The following is a 22,668-nucleotide window of genomic DNA, read 5'->3' as shown; positions in this document are numbered from 1 at the left end:
GATTCAGGTGAGATTAACTGCAAGAGCAGAGCACAAACTATTTATAACTATCATCTGACCAAACATTAGATCACTTCCTAGTACCTGCAATATTTATTTTAGTTTTTGCCTTTGAACATTTCCTCTCTCAAAGATATTTCTCCCAATCCTCTTTCCGGGGTCTCCACTCTGACACACAATATCCATAGCCAAGACTGTTGGAGGAAAAGTTGCATCCTCGTCTTCATTAACCAGCACCAAGAAGCCATACAAGAAAAATCTGGAAATACTCAGCATCATATTTTTTCTCTGATGGAGTTTGGGGCGTCGTGAGCAGGGCCTGGTCTTTGAACACTCTCTTCCTCAGGCGCACTGGAAGCGGTGTTGGACCTCGTCGTCTATTCTGCCCTTGCTGATAGCAGGCTCCCGAGATATGGAAAGTGGTCCACGTGGATTAATTGCAACGCCATTTTTTTGATTGGTCCTCATTTGCATTCGACTGGTAACCTGCGGTTGGACTTGTCCCCTTTTTTAAAGATCTCCTGGCATGCAGTTCTCCTTCTAGATGATAGAGATGAGGTCATGCCACGGTAGCAATAACAAAACGGCAAAAGTGAACATCATGTCGAGTTTCTGCCTGAGGTCTGTCCAATGCAATTATAGAAAGGACCCCGAATTAGGTGGCCAGCACTCCAGCCAAAATAGATGATACAAAGATTGGTGGGAAAGCGGGTTGTGTAGAGGACACAGAGAGGATGCAAATAGATTTAGATAGGTTAAGCGAATGGGCTAAGGTTTGGCAGATGGAATACAATGTCGGAAAGTGTGACATCATCCACCTTGGGAAAAAACAACAGTAAAAGGGAATATTATTTGAATGGGGAGAAATTACAACATGCTGCGGTGCAGAGGGACCTGGGGGTTCTTGTGCATGAATCCCAAAAAGTTAGTTTGCAGGTGCAGCAGGTAATCAGGAAGGCGAATGGAATGTTGGCCTTCATTGCGAGAGGGATGGAGTACAAAAGCAGGGAGGTCCTGCTGCAACTGTATTGGGTATTGATGAGGCTGCACCTGGAGTACTGCGTGCAGTTTTGGTCACCTTACTAAAGGAAGGATATACTAGCTTTGGAGGGGGTATAGAGACGATTCACTAGGCTGATTCCGGAGATGAGGGGGTTACCTTATGATGATAGATTGAGTAGACTGGGTCTTTACTTGTTGGAGTTCAGAAGGATGAGGGGTGATCTTATAGAAACATTTAAGATAATGAAAGGGATAGACAAGATAGAGGCAGAGAGGTTGTTTCCACTGGTCGGGGAGACTAGAACTAGGGGGCACAGCCTCAAAATATGGAGGAGCCAATTTAAAACCGAGTTGAGAAGGAATTTCTTCTCCCAGAGGGTTGTGAATTTGTGGAATTCTCTGCCCAGGGAAGCAGCTGAGGCTAGCTCATTGAATGTATTCAAATCACAGATAGATAGATTTTGAACCAATAAGGGAATTAAGGGTTACTGGGAGCGGGCGGGTAAGTGGAGCTGGGTCCACAGCTAGATCAGCCATGATCTTGTTGAATGGCGGAGCAGGCTCGAGGGGCTAGATGGCCTACTCCTGTTCCTAATTCTTATGTTCTTATTATGTTCTTATGAGCTTAATTATTGAATACAAATCAGGGTTCTATGATATCATTAGGATCCCAGTACAATTTTGGTGCAGTAAAACTTGCCAGTTGAGTGCTGGATGCATACCCCCGCCCCCACCGCCCTCCGCACAACAGAGTGTGAAACAGACAGAACTACACTCCCTTAAAGGGATTGTTGGAAGCAGCTTTGGGAACAATAAAAAATAATTTAATTGGTACTTTTTGGGCATTAAGATGAGCATAATTGTTCTCACTGCGCATCACTGTTAATCTTCAAAAATGCTTTCTGTCACCGCCCCACTTCCCTATCCAATTGGCCCAACCATCTCCTTCAATCCCTTACTACAGGCCTGTGCTCTGTGGATGCTTCACTGGTAGGTTACCAGTCAAATGCAAATGAAGACCAACCAAAAAAATGGCGTTGCAATCAATCCATCCATGGCCAAAGGTGAAAATCGACTGCCAGTCATTCTCACAATTTAATTGGCAAATAATTGGCAAATTAATTTCAACACAGATAAATGTGAGGTATTACATTTTGGTTAGAAAAAAAGAAAAATAATTTATTACTTGGAAAATACAAATCTAAATGGTGCCTAAGAGCAAAGAGATCTCAGAATACAAATGCACAAATCACAAAAAGTAGCGATACAGGTTAAGAAGGCCATAAAAAAGCAAACCAAGCACAAGGATTTATTTCTAGAGGGATAGAATTGAAAAACTTGCACCGAACCTTGGTTAGACCACAATTGGCGTACTGTGTACAATTCAGGTTGCCATATTATAAAAAGGCACTGGAGAGGGTGCAAAAAGATTTACAAGGATGATACCAGAAATGCGAGGGTATACTCACGAGGAAAGGATGAACAAGCTGGGTCTCTTTTCTCTTGAAAAAAGAGAGGGTTGAGGGGTGACCTAATAGAGGTCATTCAAATTATGAAAGTTTTTGATAGAATAGATAGAGAGAGAGAGTTTTCACTTGTGGGGAAGAGCATAACTAAAGGTCATCAATATAAGATCGTCATCAAGAAATCAAATAGGGAATTCAGAAAAAACTTTTTTAAACAGAGAATGGTGGAAATGTGGAACTTGCTACCACAGAGAGTGGTTGAAGCAAATAGTATAGATGCATTTAAGGGGAGGCTAGATAGGCAAATGAGAGAGAAGGGAATAGAGGTTAGGCTGACAGAGTTAGATGAGGAAAGACAGAACAAGGCTCGAGTGGAGCATAAACGCCGGCATGGACTGGTTTGGCCAAGTAGCCTGTTTCTGTGCCATATATCTTATGTAATCCTATGTAATTTCATTCGCTGGTTATTAATTGTGGACAAAACAGGGATTCTCATATTTTCCATTAAAAGTGGAATTTCAGGCCCTGGGCATCTCATTGCATTGAATTACAAACCAAAAAGAGAAATCCATCCTATCACATAGGATTCAAATCCGAACTAAAGTCTCGATGCAAGCTGCTTCAATCAGGCTATCGAAGCTTGGTTGTATTCCAAATTTCAGTCAAGCATTGTACTCCCTCTAGTATTCATATATCATGTATTTTGCAATAAAATAGCACAGAACACTAATAAACAGGAGCCTCGGGTATTTCTTGATTTTTACCAATCCCACACTTTCATGCCTTCTGCTATTTCCCTCCCTTGTACTCAGTTGCTTGCATTGGTTAATCAACTTCCACCTGTGAGAACAGACATACAGGCTTCAACACCTCTTGAAGAGGTGGGCACCGGAGGGACTGGAGTGCATCATCACGCCCGGCAACCAAATTTTAATTTGATTTTACGTTTTACAGTTAATTTGTTTTAATTGCCGGTGCTTTTAGTGTCCCCTTCCCTTTTATAGGGGGCACTGGGGAAAAATTGTGATTTTAGTGCCCAAAAAAAAAACCAAAAAAAGAAAAACACAAAAAAAAAACAAAAAAAAGGGGGGAAAAAAAGGGCCTTGTAAATGTCTGGAGTGTCACCCAGGTCGGGTGGCACTCTTTAATGTTTTATGTTTTCGCAGGTAAACTCAAAAGAGTTTCAACACCTCTTGAACCAAATTTTAATTTGATTTTACGTTTTTAAGTTTAATTTGTTTTAATTGCCAGTGCTTTTAGTGTCCCCCTCCCTTTTATAGGGGGCACTGGGGAAAATTGTGATTTTAGTGCCCAAAAAAAAACAAAAAAAGAAAAACACAAAAAAAAAAGGGGGAAAAAAAAAGGGCCTTGTAAATGTCTGGAGTGTCACCCAGGTCGGGTGGCACCGTTTAATGTTTTTTTGTTTTGCAGATGAACTCCAAAAAGAGTTTCAACACCTCTTGCAGCTTCCAATGCTTCTGTTGCTTATTATTTCTGATAGCAGAAGGTAACATGGATACAATTTCCCTCGAGTGCGACACAGAGCTGAGGCCTTAGAGATTAAATCTGGTTGGTTAAATTCCAATTAGTTTGATTAAATCATCATACATAGTGACATCTGCAAATAATGTGACAAATATTTTCTATCAGGATCCAGATAGTCATAATAATATTTTAATTTTGAATTCACGTAAACACAAAATTTCAGAACACTAAACCAATTACTGTTCATTGCTGTAACATTTGCCAATTATTATGTAAGACAATAACATAATTTTTCCCATGCTAAAGCACATAAGGTAACTGTAAGTTTATCTGAATTTACTAGCGATTGGAGCTAAACTGAAGTGATCGAAACTGGGGTGACATACTGCCCTTATCCTAGGGCAGATTTCTCACTGATTTTTCCATCCTCCTTTTTGGGGAGTGCCCCACTTCCATTTGACACCACCCATGGCAGCATAATCGAGACTGCCAAGTGAGCCCATGCCTTATGATTCTGTGACATTGTCTGCTGGTGCTGCAATGTCCAGTCCAATCATACTGCTTGCCATTACAGTCCCCACCAGGTACACTGACCAAGCTTAGCATGGGCAGCTGCTTAGATCAGGCAAATGTGATAAAAGTGCCACATAACAGGCTTGCCAGCAAAGTTGAAGCCGATGGAATAAAAGGGACAGTGGCAGCATGGATACAAAATTGGCTAAGTGACAGGAAACAGAACATAAGAACATAAGAAATAGGAGCAGGAGTAGGCCATTTGGCTCCTCGAGCCTACTCCGCCATTTAATAAGATCATGACTGATCTGATCATGGACTCAGCTCCACTTCCCCGCCCGTTCCCCATAACGCTTTATTCCTTTATCTATCTCCACCTCAAATATATTCAATGTCCCAGCCTCCACAGCTCTCTGGGGAAGAGAATTCCACAGATTTACAATCCTCTGAGAAGAAATTCCTCTTCATCTCAGTTTTAAATGGGCGGGCTGTTATTCTGAGACTATGCCCCCTAATTTTAGTTTCCCCTATGAGTGGAAATATCTTCTCTGCATCCACCTTGTCAAGCCCCCTCATTATCTTATACATTTAGAGTAGTGGTGAATGGTTGTTTATTGGACTGGAGGAAGGTATACAGTAGTGTTCCCCAGGGGTCGGTACTATTGCTAACTTCTGCTAAATTGGGCTTTAGCACCCCAGGTAAGGAAGGTAAATGAGGCGTCATTGACCTCAGTGGGGCACTAATAGCAGAGCGCTATCCAATTTCAGGTGACTTGTATTCAGCAATCATCCTTCAATGCTTCACATTGGCTGATTCCAGCTCTTAAAGGGGAAGTTATAAGAAGCTGCACTTGCTCATTTTCAGTAGTGCTGCATTTGAGGGAGAGCTGTGAGCTGTGAGCTAGTGCAACAACTTTCTGGGATGGCTGCTGCAAATCTTGCTGGAAGGGAGAGGGCAAGGCGATTCAGTGATGTGGCATTGGAGGCATTGGTGGGGGAAGTGGAGAGAAGGAGGGATGCACTGTTCCCCGCATCTGGAAGGAGGCAATTGCCGTAAATCTTCAGGGACATGTGGAGAGAAGTGGCCAAGGAGGTGTCGGCTAGCACTGTAGTCGATAGAACCTTGACACAGTGCCGGAAGAAGTTCAATGACCTCACTCGGATGGTGAAGGTGAGTACATGCTTCCACACCTCCTACATACCAGCCTCTGAACCTCTGTCTGTGCACACTGCGCAAGACAACACTCCCCCACCAAACATGTGCAGCTATTCAAACTCTCATCCTCATCTCACGCCTTGTCTACATTCACAGCTATGCAACAATGACAGGAATATCACCCACATGTATAGCTGGACTCTTACTCACACAAATTCCTTTGTTTTGCAGGCCAAGATGGCACATAATCGAAGGGAGCAGCAGAGGACTGGCGGGGGTGAACCTCAACTGCAAGAACTCTCTGACCTGGAGGAGCGAGTGCTGTGGCTCATTGGCCCGCGGGTGGTGGGTGCTGTGGCCATCGGAGAGGGAAGCAATGGAATCTTTATCCCTATTCCTTTTCTCATCCCTCTTCCCCATCACATCAGAAGGCTTTATCACTTTCCAGCTCCGATGATTGATGGCCTTCCTTGCTCGATTCCTGCCACCTTGCCCTCATTTAACGTGAGTCTTGTGCCATTTATGCTTTCAGATAATCAGCAAGCAGATGGGTAGCCTGTCTCTGAGCCCCCCCATGACACTGATGAGGGAGAGGAGGAGGAGGAGCCAAGTATTGCATCATTGCATTGCTCACCCGCAGGCACCAGCCCAGAGACTGCCACTGCGCATTCGTTAGAGGCTAGCTTAGCAGAGGGGTCTGCACTGGATGATGCACCGGGGCCTAGCAGGCTGCAGCAAGGGCAAGGGGAAAGGGTAGATCGGGAGCCGGCCCCCCGGAGGAGGGGTTCGCGCACGAGTTCTGCTGCACAGGACTCAGAGGAGGACCTCAATGAGAAGGCGTACACAAGAAGGGTGACGGCCATGCACACTGACATGATAGATGCATGGCAAGGGCCACTGAGAGCCTCTCGGCAATGGTGAGGAGTGTGGAGGAGTCTGCCTCTAACATTGCAGAGAGCTGTGCGCACACCATGAAGCCCATCATTTCCAGTCTGCAGACGATAGTGGACTCCCACAGAGACTGTGCGGATCCAGATCTCATGATGCATGTCATGGGTGTTGTGGCAGCTTCCATTGCAGCACAAGCTTAGTGCTATAATGCAGACAATGATTGGTGGCATCGAAGCTCAGGCTGCTCTCTTGCAGTCTCAGCTGCAAGCCACGTGTGGTCTGACTGCTGCCATTGCCGCTGTGTCCACCACAATCCACCGGAGATCTTACGGTGTCAAAGCAAGCCACCAAGCTGTGCTCCAGCTGCCGTTGTCAGCACCGAGCAGCAACACAGGAGTCTCGACTGAATTTAGCTTCCGGGTCGGTAATGGGGCGCTGCGCACAGCAATGTGATCATCACCAGGCGCAGCCAAGCGGGGCACTACCTGTTAGCACCACTGCAAAGCTCCCGTCCAATTTAACGGGAGGTGCTATTCTCGGCAGTGCCCTATCGAAAACTCTTTTGCGCCCCATTAGCATCCACCGTAGGCGCTAATGGGAGGCGCAAAGTACCTTAATTTCACTCACCCCATGTGTTCAAGCTCCACTATGAACTAGGATGACAATTTAATTCAGTACTGAGGGAGATGCTGTCTTACAGGTGAGATGTTACACCGAAGCCCTGCCTGACTGCTCTCGTGGATGTTAAAGGTACTATTAAAAACAACAGGGAATTCTACCAGTGTCTTGGCCAAACAGTCATCCTTCAACTAACAGAGCCAAGAGCAGATTAACTAGTCATCAGTTACTGTTTGTAGAACATTGTTGTGTCCAAATTGGCTACTGTGTTTGCCTATATAACAATGGTAACTACATTCAAAAGTAACCAATTGATTATAAAGTGTTTTGGGACATCTTGATGTTGTATAAATGAACATTTTTCCTTAAGAAATTCAGCTGATGACATGCACATTTTAGCTGTGAAGTGCATCCTGATGTTTTCTTATGTGTTTATGTTCTGTCACATCCCAATTTATGAAGAATTCCTATTTACAGAGGAAACTTTACTCTGGAGAGACACAAATATTTAGTTGCTGTGCAAGAACCAAATTCATAACCTTCTGAACATGCAGGAAGACAAGGGTAGGGGAGTGTTCTGCTGTTGTCCATCTGTTCCTCCATCTGTCTGAGTACTTATTTGAAGACCTTTCAAATGATTCGTCACTTTTGCTTTTTAACCAAATGTGCTAGGTGACCTCCTTCAATCCCACAGTTAGTCTCTTTCATATGACAGCGCCACATATTTGTAAACACTTCATCTGTGAAGACTAATTTGTCCCATAATAACAAGTGTCAGATGGCTGAGCTGCTTATGGCAGTGATTAGCTAAACCATACAGATGCATGAGTCAGCTGACCACAGCCAGCCAGTTATAATTTGTTTCAATGCCGAGGTACTGGAGGATAACAGTACATGTGGAGGAGGGGAGAACATGATGGGAGAAATACTAGGTTTCCTCAAAGCTTGAACATCAAACTCCATTTGTAATAAACATGGTGTAAATCTATTTGCTGGACAAATCTGGTGGAGTCCTTCAGTATAACTCATTGGTCCTGGGCATAGATGCTAATGCCTGATGGTAGAAGAGGCAAAAAAGTCCAAATTAAGTCTTGGAAATTCTGTAAAAGTGTTGAGTTTGGCTGATACTCGAGGTATATACTGAAAGAGTGGTAGCTGTCACTCTGGACATCACAAATGTTCTTAATATCGCCTCCTGGAACCTTGTTACAACATATATTTCCCGGATTGCCAAACTTTTCCGCATATTCTGAATGGCTTGACAAATTTAAAATGGGAAGAAATATTTTACACTGAATGTGTTTGCTCTACAGAAATAGTTCCCTTTAAATAATACTATTTCCAAGATTGGGAGGGAATGTTTGCTCTCCAGGTAGCTGGCTAAAGTAACTATTCCCTTCATCAGAAATGGGAGAAAATATCCTCTCCAGGGAGTTAGTTAAAGCGGTCATGCTTGTATTCAGAATCAGGAAGTAAAATACCATTCTATGTGAGGAGGCAGTGGAGGTAATCAATTAATCGCTTTCATCACAACAAGGAAACATAAATATTACTTGTTCCAGGTAGTCTTAAGGCAAGGAGGAATACAAATTAAGTCCACTGATAGAGAAATGAAGTACAGGCAGCAAATGGCCTAGTTATTCTCAGGACCCTTGATTTTGATTTGGATATTTCATTTAAACACATGCATGGTCTGGATTTTGTGGACGGTGCCGTATCGATGGAGTACGGCGTTGGCTGAATAGAATGCGCACTTACCTAATTGGGACCGTCCTTCATGAACTTGCTGTTTGATGCTGCATACTCAAGGGCAGCGTGTGCAGAAACATACCTGGAATCACGTGGGCCTGGTGCTCCAATCAGTGTAAGCACCGAGTTTCCTCTTGCAGTATTGGCAGATATGTGGGAACCATTGCATCAGACTCATCGGAGAAAGGAGAGTGCAGACTGGCATCTGACTCACAGAATGGGCATGGTCAATAACAACAGCACCATATGGTGATTTTAAAAACTTTAGGAGCCAAAATTGCCCTCCGCCCCAAACAGAGCGCACCTATCGAAATAAATTATTATTCCCCGCCCCCAATCCTTGGGATGGAGCAGAGAGGGATTTTGCCCGCTTTTTGTTTAAGTTTCAGTCGGGGCGGTGTTTCGGGCGACTGCGGGACAGAAGCAAGTCGGAAGCGGGGTGGAAGGTGGGCAGTGTCATCCGTGCCACACTGAGCGCGTCAGCACGACCTAAAAGAGCGGGGGGGGGGGGGCAGCCCCTTAATGTCAGGAAATATGACATAAATATATAGTTAGGTTTAACATTTAATTCTCAATTTTGGATTTAGTTGAATTCAGTCCGTCAAAAAACCACATGAGGAACAGTGGCACTCACATTGCCTCATACAAAAAACCTGGCAAAATTACAGCACCAGTCTTCAACATCAGGATTTCAATAATATAGAGATTAAGGGGCCAAAATTGCCTCGCGTCCCGTTTGAGGGCAGTAACCTTCCGGACCCGGAGTGCAATTGGGTTTTGCGCCCCTCAAATGAGGCAGACCACTGTCTCAGGAGGGGCGATCTCGGGGTATCTGAGGTCAGCATAATACTGCTGACGCGCTACATCACCCCTCCCATTCAGTTAAAGAGGAGGACCGCTTCGCACTCTGCAGATCCTTTGGTGGCCGCTGCATGATGGTGGGCCAGTCGAGGCGAGGGGTGCCATTGTCGGGCCTACCCAAGAGTCAGCCAACAAAATAAAATGGCAGCCCGGGGTGCACACAGTCTATCCTTTAAGGGGTGTCCCGGGCAGATATCAACCCCACGCGAAGCTGGCGCTGACATTGGCCCACGCCAGCCTCCCGCCCACGAGGCAATTTCCCCCGTGGGGTGCAAATGGGTCGGCGCACACGGTGATGACATCATTGCCTGTTGCACAGCGGCTAAGTGCGGGGCACGGCGCCACCGGAAAATCACCCCAATTTCGCCCGAGGTGCTCCCGCCGCCTGCCCCTGGGCAAATAGGGACAATTTCGGCCCTAAATCTGCAGTTACTAAAGCAAACCAATAAAAAAAGCGTTTTTCAATTCTACGAAGCTCATGGCTAAATTATTCAAACGGTGCTCAGGTGTTTCCAACTGTTGTAATGTTCCAATTTCACTTTTATGTGAGCTAAATAATGTTAAAAATGACAAACGATGCTTTGGATCTTTTGATGTATCCCCTTACGCTGAAGCAGACAGACTATTTGCATCAGCCAGAACATTTTTGTACGTAATTGCTGGGCATTTGGTGGGTAATTAGTTCAACTCTGCACCAGCAATGAGGATTTCCCCCGCGGTGCGGGTCATCTGCCAAGTTACAACTTGACAGATTGCAAGTTCAGGATTTAGGGCATCCGCTTGCAGGCCACTTCAAAATCGGTATGATGGCATACTCTGAGAGGGTATCATCATACCCACTGAAAATTCTGGCCCATGTTGTTGTTTTATATCAATCACTTTTAAAATTTTATTTCAATTTAGACGTAGTATAAATCAAAATGAATATTTAACATTGAGCAGAACGTTTAATATGTGACTATAATAATAATAAAAAAATAATTACAAAATTCTTTATACCGAGCTTTATATAAAGAATAATGGATTCTGGGGTAATTGCAAGTCTGTAATCTTATTATGGAAATATAAAAGACATTATAAATCATAGAAGCAAAACATATAGAGGTAGAAATTGCCCTCCGCCAGAAATGGTTTTTGAAGTGTTCTGGCCAGCACAATGGATGCATTGAAATTCAGTTCCTCGGGATTTTTTTTCCAGCGGGGCGGGTCAATCATCGCGGGAGCGGAAGTGGAGGCGGAGCGCAGTGGCTGTCACTAGCGGGGCGGAAGTTGGGACGGGACGGAGTGTCTGCAGCTATCAGTCATCAGCGCCATGCTGATGATGTCATCACGCTGGCATGTCACAACGTCTCTCCCTCGTTAAAAGGGAGGGCCACTGCGAACTCTGCATTCATTGTGATTAGGTCCACTGGGCCACCAGGGAGGGTTTCGGCTGGGCCAGCAGCCCGGAACCCAAGAGGGGGTGCCAGGCTGCCTGTTGGTAGCCCGGCCGAACCTGGGGGCATCATTGTCAGGCCGACCTGGTTGTCGGCTGACAAAAAAAAACAACATGGCGGCCACGGCAATGGATCTTCCCCTTAAGGGCGGCCGTGCCTCCATTTCACACAGAGGGCAAAAGTAGTCGGTGCTGGTGGCGGGGCTGCTCCCACGGGGCAATTATACAAGGGCAATTTCGCGAAGAGGTTCCCCTCAGACGGTAAGGTGTGCACGCCACGGCGGGAAAACAGGCAGAGCTGTCCCGAGCACCGCTCCTCTCCTGAGGAAAGGCAATTGCTAAAATGACAGCCCCTCCACAGAGAGTCAGCGACCATTCTGCACAGCACCATGGCCACTGTTTTCGGTGGTCACAGGCCTTATCGAAACTGGCACTTTTGGCCCCAAGCAGAATAGAATTATAAACTGAACCCATCCCCAAAATGAAATTACAATTTTTAACTCCAGGTATCTGATTTTATTTTGCTAATTTTAAGAAAAACAGTGACACAAATATAGGGATATATAGGGCTCAATTTTGCCCAAGCCCGTTTTCTGGCATATTGCCAGAGTTACTCCCATTTTTCTAGACCAGAAATGCGCCGGAAATAATTTGCCAAAGTTTCCCCGATCTATAATTCGAATTTGGCGGCGTGCAGTGTGTCCAGTCGTCTCGGTGGGGTGGAGCCTGCTCTCCGCGCCGAAAAAATGATGCCGCACCTTCTGCGCATGTACGGGAAAAAAAAGTTACGTTTCTGACGTCGTTGCAATGGACGCGCATGCGCAGTGCAACTCCGAGTTGGCAATTGGATATTTTTAAAGAGCCAGTTGTGTGAGTGAGAATGAGTGCTGTGTGAGAGGATTGGAAAAATCACAGCTGCAGCAATACAAGATGCAACGCGGTGCAAGGACCAAGAATTTCTTACAGGAAGAAGTGGAGGCACTAGTTACTGTGATTGAGAACAGATGGCAGGAGCTGGACACCAGCAGAGGTCACATAAAAGTTCCACTCAAAGAAATGAAGAAACGCTGGAACCAAGTCGCAGAAGAGGCGGGAGTCGAGAGAGGCAGCGGCCTATAAAAGGCTCAGCAGTCCGGGGAGCGTCGAGAGAGGCGGGAGTCGAGAGAGGCAGCGGCCTATAAAAGGCTCAGCAGTCCGGGGAGCGTCGAGAGAGGCGGGAATCGAGAGAGGCAGCGGCCTATAAAAGGCTCAGCAGTCCGGGGAGCGTCGAGAGAGGCGGGAGTCGAGAGAGGCAGCGGCCTATAAAAGGCTCAGCAGTCCGGGGAGCGTCGAGAGAGGCAGCGGCCTATAAAAGGCTCAGCAGTCCGGGGAGCGTCGAGAGAGGCGGGAGTCGAGAGAGGCAGCGGCCTATAAAAGGCTCAGCAGTCCGGGGAGCGTCGAGAGAGGCGGGAGTTGAGAGAGGCAGCGGCCTATAAAAGGCTCAGCAGTCCGGGGAGCGTCGAGAGAGGCAGCGGCCTATAAAAGGCTCAGCAGTCCGGGGAGCGTCGAGAGAGGCGGGAGTTGAGAGAGGCAGCGGCCTATAAAAGGCTCAGCAGTCCGGGGAGCGTCGAGAGAGGCGGGAGTCGAGAGAGGCAGCGGCCTATAAAAGGCTCAGCAGTCCGGGGAGCGTCGAGAGAGGCGTACCGGTGCAGCTCCAGCTGAGAGAAGTCAAAAAAGAAGTAGAAAGAAATCAAAAGGTGACGTCACAGCCAACGTGGTAAGTGATTGGCTGCTGATTGGTGAGTAGTTTTTCTTTTTCTTTATTAGTCAGTAACTTTTAACATTGTTGTCGGCAATTTAAGTGTATCTAAGGGTTAAGTCATGGCAGGACAGCTCGGTCACGTGATATGCTCCTCCTGTACCATGTGGGAACACGGGGACAACACCAGTGTCCCTGACGACTACATGTGCGGGAAGTGTGTCCACCTCCGGCTACTGACGGTCCGCGTTGCGGAGTTGGAGCTGAAGGTGGATTCACTCTGGAGCATCCACGATGCTGAGAATGACGTGAGTATCACGTGTAGCGAGTTGGTCTTACCGCAGGAGAAGGGTCCACAGCCAGCGAGGGAATGGAAGACCAGCAGGAAGAGTAGTGCAAGGAAGGTAGTGCAGGGGTCCCCTGTGGTCAACCCACTGCAAAACAGATACACTGCTTTGAGTGCTGTTGAGGGGGATGACTCATCAGGAGCGGGCAGCAGCAGCCAAGTTCATGGCACCATGGCTGGCTCTGTTGCACAGGAGGGCAGGAAAAAGAGTGGGCGAGCGATAGTGATAGGGGATTCAATTGTAAGGGGAATAGATAGGCGTTTCTGCGGCCGCAACCGAGACTCCAGGATGGTATGTTGCCTCCCTGGTGCAAGGGTCAAGGATGTCTCGGAGCGGGTGCAGGACATTCTAAAAAGGGAGGGAGAACAGCCAGTTGTCGTGGTGCACGTTGGTACCAATGACATAGGTAAAAAAAGGGATGAGTTCCTACGAAATGAATTTAAGGAGCTAGGAGCTAAATTAAAAAGTAGGACCTCAAAAGTAGTAATCTCGGGATTGCTACCAGTACCACGTGCTAGTCAGAGTAGGAATCGCAGGATAGCTCAGATGAATACGTGGCTTGAGCAATGGTGTAGCAGGGAGGGATTCAAATTCCTGGGGCATTGGAACCGGTTCTGGGGGAGGTGGGACCAGGACAATCCGGACGGTCTGCACCTGGGCAGAATCGGAACCAATGTCCTCGGGGGAGTGTTTGCTAGTGCTGTTGGGGAGGAGTTAAACTAATATGGCAGGGGGATGGGAACCAATGCAGGGAGATAGAGGGAAACAAAAAGGAGGCAAAAACAAAAGACAGAAAGGAGATGAGGAAAAGTGGAGGGCAGAGAAACCCAAGGCAAAGAACAAAAAGGGCCATTGTACAGCAAAATTCTAAAAGGACAGAGGGTGTTAAAAAAACAAGCCTAAAGGCTTTGTGTCTTAATGCAAGGAGTATCCGCAATAAGGTGGATGAATTAACTGTGCAAATAGATGTTAACAAATATGATGTGATTGGGATTACGGAGACGTGGCTCCAGGATGAGCAGGGCTGGGAACTCAACATCCAGGGGTATTCAACATTCAGGAAGGATAGAATAAAAGGAAAAGGAGGTGGGGTAGCATTGCTGGTTAAGGAGGAGATTAAGGCAATAGTTAGGAAGGACATTAGCTTGGATGATGTGGAATCTATATGGGTAGAGCTGCAGAACACCAAAGGGCAAAAAACGTTAGTGGGAGTTGTGTACAGACCTCCAAACAGTAGTAGTGATGTTGGGGAGGGCATCAAACAGGAAATTAGGGGTGCGTGCAATAAAGGTGCAGCAGTTATAATGGGTGACTTTAATATGCACATAGATTGGGCTAACCAAACTGGAAGCAATACGGTGGAGGGGGATTTTCTGGAGTGCATAAGGGATGGTTTTTTAGACCAATATGTCGAGGAACCAACTAGGGGGGAGGCCATCTTAGACTGGGTGTTATGTAATGAGAGAGGATTAATTAGCAATCTCGTTGTGCGAGGCCCCTTGGGGAAGAGTGACCATAATATGGTGGAATTCTGCATTGGGATGGAGAATGAAACAGTTAATTCAGAGACCATGGTCCAGAACTTAAAGAAGGCTAACTTTGAAGGTATGAGGCGTGAATTGGCTGGGATGGATTGGCGAATGATACTGATACTTAAGGGGTTGACTGTGGATGGGCAATGGCAGACATTTAGAGACCGCATGGATGAACTACAACAATTGTACATTCCTGTCTGGCATAGAAATAAAAAAGGGAAGGTGGCTCAATCGTGGCTATCAAGGGAAATCAGGGATAGTATTAAAGCCAAGGAAGTGGCATACAAATTGGCCAGAAATAGCAGTGAACCTGGGGACTGGGAGAAATTTAGAACTCAGCAGAGGAGGACAAAGGGTTTGATTAGGGCAGGGAAAATGGAGTATGAGAAGAAGCTTGCAGGGAACATTAAGCCGGATTGCAAAAGTTTCTATAGATATGTAAAGAGAAAAAGGTTAGTGAAGACAAACATAGGTCCCCTGCAGTCAGAATCAGGGGAAGTCATAACGGGGAACAAAGAAATGGCGGACCAATTGAACAAGTACTTTGGTTCGGTATTCACGAAGGAGGACACGAACAACCTTCCGGTTATAAAAGGGGTCGGGGGGTCTAGTAAGGAGGAGGAACTGAGGGAAATCCTTATTAGCCGGGAAATTGTGTTGGGGAAATTGATGGGATTGAAGGCCGATAAATCCCCAGGGCCTGATGGACTGCATCCCAGAGTACTTAAGGAGGTGGCCTTGGAAATAGTGGATGCGTTGACAGTCATTTTCCAACATTCCATTGACTCTGGATCAGTTCCTATGGAGTGGAGGGTAGCCAATGTAACCCCACTTTTTAAAAAAGGAGGGAGAGAGAAAACAGGGAATTATAGACTGGTCAGCCTGACATCGGTAGTGGGTAAAATGATGGAATCAATTATTAAGGATGTCATAGCAGTGCATTTGGAAAGAGGTGACATGATAGGTCCAAGTCAGCATGGATTTGTGAAAGGGAAATCATGCTTGACAAATCTTCTGGAATTTTTTGAGGATGTTTCCAGTAGAGTGGATAAGGGAGAACTCGTTGATGTGGTATATTTGGACTTTCAGAAGGCGTTCGACAAGGTCCCACACAAGAGATTGATGTGCAAAGTTAGAGCACATGGGATTGGGGGTAGTGTACTGACATGGATTGAGAACTGGTTGTCAGACAGGAAGCAAAGAGTAGGAGTAAATGGGTACTTTTCAGAATGGCAGGCAGTGACTAGTGGGGTACCGCAAGGTTCTGTGCTGGGGCCCCAGCTGTTTACACTGTACATTAATGATTTAGATGAGGGGATTAAATGTAGTATCTCCAAATTTGCGGATGACACTAAGTTGGGTGGCAGTGTGAACTGCGAGGAGGATGCTGTGAGGCTGCAGAGCGACTTGGATAGGTTAGGTGAGTGGGCAAATGCATGGCAGATGAAGTATAATGTGGATAAATGTGAGGTTATCCACTTTGGTGGTAAAAACAGAGAGACAGACTATTATCTGAATGGTGACAGATTAGGAAAAGGGGAGGTGCAAAGAGACCTGGGTGTCATGGTACATCAGTCATTGAAGGTTGGCATGCAGGTGCAGCAGGCGGTTAAGAAAGCAAATGGCATGTTGGCCTTCATAGCAAGGGGATTTGAGTACAGGGGCAGGGAGGTGTTGTTACAGTTGTACAGGGCATTGGTGAGGCCACACCTGGAGTATTGTGTACAGTTTTGGTCTCCTAACCTGAGGAAGGACATTCTTGCTATTGAGGGAGTGCAGCGAAGGTTCACCAGACTGATTCCCGGGATGGCGGGACTGACCTATCAAGAAAGACTGGATCAACTGGGCTTGTATTCACTGGAGTTCAGAAGAATGAGAGGGGACCTCATAGAAACATTTAAAATTCTGACGGGGTTAGACAGGTTAGATGCAGGAAGAATGTTCCCATTGTTGGGGAAGTCCAGAACCAGAGGTCACAGTCTAAGGATAAGGGGTAAGCCATTTAGGACCGAGATGCGGAGGAACTTCTTCACCCAGAGAGTGGTGAACCTGTGGAATTCTCTACCACAGAAAGTTGTTGAGGCCAATTCACTAAATATATTCAAAAAGGAGTTAGATGAGGTCCTTACTACTAGGGGGATCAAGGGGTATGGCGAGAAAGCAGGAATGGGGTACTGAAGTTGAATGTTCAGCCATGAACTCATTGAATGGCGGTGCAGGCTAGAAGGGCCGAATGGCCTACTCCTGCACCTATTTTCTATGTTTCTATGTTTCTAAGATTATTGTGCAATGGTGACCACCACGAGATCTGGAGGCCAGTGTAAAAAGAAGTGGCAGGACTTTGGTCAAATAGTTAATGTAAATAATATTTTCATTTATTCACTGGAATTGCAATTGTAAATGTGATCATCTGTATACCCCACCCAGCAGAATGGCACCCTCTCTAAAAAGTTAGGTTTTCATCTTTGCAAAGGTGGCACACAATAAAAGGGAAAGAACTCGAATAGGAGGAGGCCCGGCACATCTGCACCCACTGACACCCTTGGAAGACAGGGTCACTGCTTTGATGGGTCCTGCCTGGAGAAAAGCAATCAGCACTGCACAAGTTGGGCTCACATTCGAGGGAGAGGGTAAGTCCTGCAAATTCATCGTGGTCCTTCAAATCAACCTGCTGCCTGGCCTGCGATGTGTGAGCCTACTCCTGCCCCCTCCTCTGCTGCTAACCATTTGACTGTTCTGTTATATTTTGCAGAACTGGGACCAACCCTGATGATGCAAAGAAGATTCAGATGCAGATGAGCTTGAAGCGGAGAACATCTTCGAATCCAACCCTCCACACCAAGAACATGGAGGTGAGGGGGAGGGGGAGGGGATGGAGCTGGATGAAGCTCCTTCTGTTTTACTGATTTGGAGGAGGTGCCACTCATTGCGGTGACAGCCCCTTCCGTAACTAGCGGTTTGAGTGCAGGTGGGACATTCCATGGATAACCACCTTGTGAGGTTGTGGGTCCCAGTGGTGTGGTGCAGTGAGGTACACCCAGGGCCCCACCGTCCCAGGCTGTGGCTCCCAGTGGTGTGGTGCAGTGAGGTACACCCAGGGCCCCACCGTCCCAGGCTGTGGCTCCCAGTGGTGTGGTGCAGTGAGGTACACCCAGGGCCCCACTGTCCCAGGCTGTGGCTCCCAGTGGTGTGGTGCAGTGAGGTACACCCAGGGCCCCACCGTCCCAGGCTGTGGCTCCCAGTGGTGGGGAGCAGCGAGGCAAACCTCGACTGCACTCTCCTGAGGTGCAGGATCTAACAGCTATGGTTCAGATGATGTCATTGACTGTGGAGAGCATTGACTTGACCCAATCACTCCTGGACCCCATCAGTGGGGTGAGTGATGAGGTAGCAGGGTTGTTGGGAGACGTAATAGCAATGATACGAGAAATAGGAACGATGTCCGGGACCATCAGTGAGGGAATAGTGGTCATGAGGGAGGGAATGTCAGAGGTAGTGGTCGGATCATTGCTGCATGGCTGCGCGGCTGGTCTGATCAGACTGACAGGCATGGTGGGTTCATCCTCGTGGTTGACAGCAAGGTCGATTGTGTTGGTGGGTCACTGGGGGCCAGGTCCTTTCACAGAGGTTCCTGGTTATCTGTAGTTCGCAGTTTGGTCTGGTCCAAATGCTTTCTGCGTTTGCCCATTGCATGGTTTCACAACACTCCATTTTCATCACAAACACTCCATTCCCCTCTTTGGCTAATACAGTGCTAGCAGCCCATCTGGGGCCATGAACATGCTCTACATCATTTATTCTGATGTTGGGTGGAGGAGCCGTGCGATCATGGTACATTCTCTGCTGATAGCATACAGAAGGCTCGGTTCTGAGTGATTCTGTCTGGTGACTGCGTAGCACCTGGGATAGCTGGGTCTGTAGGGAGTCTACCGTGATGCATGTGGTGCTTGGCTTTATGATTTGGGCTGCCCGCTCTGGACTTTGTTGCTGACCCTAAGGTCTGGCAAGCCAAGTGTCATGTTTGTAACCTTCACATAACCGTAACCAATATGTAACAACACTGTACACTGTATGCAACTGTGAAATACACACCTTGACCACAGGGGGTGAACTTGTGGGAGACACTCCTTACCTGGTCAGCCAGGTACTTAAAGGGAGGTTCCACGCAGGCTCAGCACTCCTTGGTCCAGGGAATAAAGGTGCAGGTCATGAGTGACCTTGTCTGCAGTATATGCCTCGTGTGATTATGTTCTAGAGTTAAGGACTCTAAACCAAGGATGGCCGATATGATCTTGAGACTTTCAGTAGTGGTGGAAGGCCGCATGGTCCCCTCGGATCCTGGACCATGGTATGGAGGCCCCGGACCACTGACTGTGTGTAACCTCCCTGCCTTTCTTTGCAATGTTGCAGGGTTGCCCCATTGGGGCCAATCTGATGGGATGAGCATTTCGTCTTTGCGACGGATAAGCTGCAACATCCCGTCTAGCGGTTCGCCGTTAGCAGGTGGTAACATGAGATCCTGGCTGGTCCAGGTCCTAACTTAGGGAGTCATTACGGTTGACCCCTCACTCTCTAGCACTTCCATAACAACAAGCAGGTCTGCGGGCTGCGCCGTTTCCACCCCGGTGGTGGGCAACGATAGCCAACTGAGGACATCAGCGCCATTCTCAGTGCCTGGCCTGTGGCGGATCATGTTACAGTGCACAGACAGTGTTAGACATATTCGAAACAAAGCATTGATAATAGTGCCTCTGCTCTCCAAAAACTGTGAGATTGGCAGCTTGTCTGACTCGAGCAAATATTGGGACACTCTTTGGTACGTCTCTTTTGTCCGGTGAATGCAGGCCACTGCCTGATTAACTTATTGGATACATGTACAACTGGCTGGGGTCCGCCCGCTGCCTTGGCTTGCTGTACAACATGCCCGACCACATGTGATAATGCATCATTGGCCGCGAAAGAGCGCTCACATGGGTTACACAGTGCAAACAACTTATTGGAACGTGATGGGTTCCTGGCCTTCTCAGCGGCCGCCCCTTTACCTTTGCCCCAAGCCCAGTCGTCTTCCTTGCTGGGCAACATATGCCTCTGTTTCATTGCGGCATCATCCCGTGGTCTGGACGCTTTCTTGTCCCGTGGTCTGGACGCACTTTCGTCCCGTGGTCTGGACACACTCTCGTCCGCATCTATGATGCCGACTGCCGTGATCTTCCTCCCCAGGGATTTTGCCTCTGGTGTCGGGAAGACGCATTCGGATCATTTCGGCCGGAGTCCCACTCTGCTTGGTCGACCTGGAGCTTCTTGCATCGTCGCAAAGAGGTCATCGGCTTTGGGTGGTGGGTACCGCGCCTGTACCGCTGCTCGGTTGATCTTTACCTCCTCGTGGTTGTGATGAGTGGCCTGTGCCGCTCATCACAACCATGAGGAGGTAAAGATCTGCAAATGGATCTGCAAATGGATCTGCAAATGGATCTGCACTTCGATGCCTGGTTCAGCTGAAGATTGGGGCTTGCTCAGCCTTTGAGCAAAGGAGACGTCGTTCGCCGGTCTTCCCAGTTCCATCGTATCTTCCCCATCCACCTTCTACTAAGCAGCGTTGGCCCATCACCTGAAACAATCCAGTGGTAAATCGTGCACCACTCTCTCATGGGATACTCTTATGTCTGTACTAGCAATAACTGGTATCAGTTCCTTGGTGTAGGTGCACAGCTTTGCCTGAATTGGGATCAGCTTGGGTCGTTGTGCTCCACAGCCTCTCGAATGCCTTCTGGCTCATTATTAATTGACTCGCCCCCGTGTCTAGTTCCATGGAGACTGGAGTGCCGTTGAGTTTAACTTTTAACATTATCGGAGGGCTTTTGGTGGTGAAGGTGTGTATCCCATATACTTCCTCTTCATCCTCAGGTTCAGTTGCCTCTCCTGCTCGTTCAGCATGATCTTCGCTGGATCGGTCGTCCTCTCCTGACTCTGCCACATGGTGAGTCACAGATCGTCTGCACATTCGCTGGAGGTGCCCCATTGTTCCACAGCCCTTGCACACATAGTACTTGAATCGACATTGATGGGCTCTATGACTGCCCCGCAGCGCCAACCTGGTGCTAATGGATATGCATTCACGCCCCACGGCGGACTCTGAGTCATTCTAGGCCTAGGTCTGGCCTCTGCAGTCGTGTAGGCCCTGCCATGTACAGTTCTGCCTGCTGAAAGCATTATTTTATGCACAGTACTTGTCAGTGAGCTTCGATTCTGTGAAGATATCTGTTTCGTGTTGTCGCTTGTGGATATGAAAGCCTGGGCTATCGTGATGGCCTTGCTCCGATCTAGGGATTCAGCAGGCAGCAGTTTGCAAAGACTGACCTCATGGCCGATTCCAATTATGAAAAAGTCCTGCAACATTTCCCCCAAAGATCCAGCAAATTTGCACTGTCCCGCAAGACGTCTTAGGTCGGCGATAAAGCTCGCCACATTCTGGCTCTCGGAGCAATGGTGCATATAAAAGCGATACCTGGCCATTAAGATGCTCTCCTTCAGCTTGAGGTGTTCCCGAACCAGCAGGCACAGCTCTGTGTAAGTCTTGTCCGTTGGTTTGCCTAGTGCCAGCAGATTTTTGAGGAGGCCATATATCGAAGACCCACATATGGTGAGGAGAATCACCCTGCGCTTGACCGCCGTATCACCCTTGTCCAGTTCATTGGCCACGAAGTACTGGTCAAGACACTCAATGACGGCTTCCCAATCATCACCCTCAACAAATTTCTCAAGAATGCCAACGGCAGCCATTACCGCGTGAAAGTTCGTGATCCATTACTCGTTGCAAATTGTTATGTCTGAATAACTCCACAAAACTGTATTGTAAGCTCAAACTGTTGTGACCTTGGTCTCTTTAATGTGACTACAGAGTGAGGAAGCAGCTGTTGTGTCTTGAGTAAAGAGTCAGACTAGATACTACAAGCTCAAAGTAAGGTGTGACCGTAGTCCTTTATTACATATCTCAGAGTGCCTCTCCAGTCAGTGAGGCCTCCTTATATTCAGGGGCTCCCAAGGGATTGTGGGATCCCTTGGGACTCCAGGAGATAATCCCTCTGGTGGTTAGACATGGTATTTACAGGTTTACATACATAACAACACTCCCACCACCCCCCCCCACCCCGCCCCCCGCCGAAAGTCAATAGTGTAACTATTTACAATGTGAGTCGATCTGGGGCCTTCCTTTCCCTGGTTGATCGTCTCGGTGCAAATGCTGGTTTTGGTGAGTCATTTGTTGGGCCCTCACTGGGCTGCTGCGCTGCTGGCCTTGCTGGGCTACTGGAGATGGTGAGTCCTGCTGGGTTGCTGCGGGTGATGGGTTCTGCTTCGTGGTCAACCGCTGGTTGTCACTTGTCTGTGTGTTGAAGGGTCGAAAAAGGTGGAGTCTATTGTGGGTTGAACTGGATAGTCCGTAAATTTAAGTTCGGTTTGGTCCAAGTGTTTCCTGCAGGTGAGTCCATTTGAGAGTTTGACCACAAACACCCTACTCTCCTCTTTGGCCAAAACAGTGCCAGGAAACCACTTGGGATCTTGTCCAGAGTTCAACACAAATACAGGATAATTTATCTCAATTTCGCGTGACACATTTGCGCGGTCATGATATGTATTCTGTTGAAGCAGCCTGCTCTCTACTTGTTCTTGTAGGCCAGGATGTATTAACGAGAGCCTTGTCTTAAGTGCCCTTTTCATCAGCAATTCAGCGGGAGGGACCCCAGTGAGCGAGTGGGGTCTTGTGCGGTAACTAAGCAGGACTCAGGATAATCGAGTTTGCAGTGAGCCTTCAGTTACCCTTTTCAAGCTCTGCTTGATTGTTTGAATTGCTTGTTATGCCTGACCGTTGGACGC

General features: G+C 47.5%; 1 protein-coding gene across 3 annotated transcripts in view; it reads right to left on the bottom strand.

The window, feature by feature from the left end:
- Positions 1-22,668, bottom strand: part of dgkb (diacylglycerol kinase, beta) — a 1,139,682-nt gene that overhangs the window by 891,846 nt on the left and 225,168 nt on the right. The gene's annotated exons all lie outside the window — the stretch shown is intronic.

This window comes from Pristiophorus japonicus, chromosome 5 (assembly GCF_044704955.1).
Source record: "Pristiophorus japonicus isolate sPriJap1 chromosome 5, sPriJap1.hap1, whole genome shotgun sequence".
NCBI lineage: Eukaryota > Metazoa > Chordata > Chondrichthyes > Pristiophoridae > Pristiophorus > Pristiophorus japonicus.
This window is presented reverse-complemented; position numbering and strand designations above follow the sequence as displayed.